Genomic DNA, 1029 nt, shown 5'->3' on the forward strand with positions numbered 1-1029 from the left:
GGTCTATACCTGGCATCGGTAACCTTTTACAAGTAGTGAGTTACAATACTGAAAAAAATTCAAGGTAATTTTTTTTACTTTGAAGGTATCCTATGGATAAAAGTTGATTGTCTTTGGACAAAATATTTTTGTCTATAATTATAAAAATTGAAGTTTTTTTTGAAAAAAAACAACTATTATCACTGGTGGCAATGTGATTAACACCTGTTACTACCTGTATAATTAAAACGAATAAAATAAATACCTGAAAAATCAGTATGATACAGATATGTATTGAAAAAATTGAATATTTTCATAATTTATGTATCAAAATTTTCCTAAATCTTGAAAAATCTCACCATTAAATCATTGGCCACATATAAAAATATGTATAAAAAGTAGTAAGGTTTTTGTCTGATTCATTTGACGATAGTCAAATTTTTTTTTAACATTAAATATTCTCTCGAAAGAGAGAAAAAGAAAATTATGATGTTTTTCGTTTCTAAAGCAAAAGATATTTACATGTATGATCTTCCTTAGTGAAAATTGCCACTGGTTTAAAATACTGAAAACGTTACCATCAACGAAAAGTTAAAATGTGCAAGAAGCATCTTGGTGTTATCTATGCAGTTTAATGTTTTAAAGCTATTACGCTGTAGGTAGTAAAAAAATTAATAAAGGGAGGCGACTCCGAAAATATTGACAAACTAAAGAGACTTTTTGACAAGTTGATTGGAGCATAACGTCGGAAATGCTGTGAAAAAGAAAAAGCAACATAATTGAGGAAAATAGTGTCACTAATCTATGTGCGTTGATTAAGACACTACCTAATAAAATCCACAAGAAACATTTACTATCCATTTGTTATTGACGTATAATACTCTCAAAACCTAAATTTTGAGAAGCCTTTGGTTTGTACTTTTTGTTGACATCTTTTCCAAATATTTGCGATGTTGCAATTCAGAAATTATCTTTAAGATGAATACCTTTGAATCTTGACCTAGTTTTCGACATTATTATTTTCACTCTAGAAAAATGTTCGCGTTTATA

The sequence above is a fragment of the Octopus bimaculoides genome, chromosome 4 (genome assembly GCF_001194135.2).
Source record: "Octopus bimaculoides isolate UCB-OBI-ISO-001 chromosome 4, ASM119413v2, whole genome shotgun sequence".
Taxonomy (NCBI): Eukaryota; Metazoa; Mollusca; class Cephalopoda; order Octopoda; family Octopodidae; genus Octopus; species Octopus bimaculoides.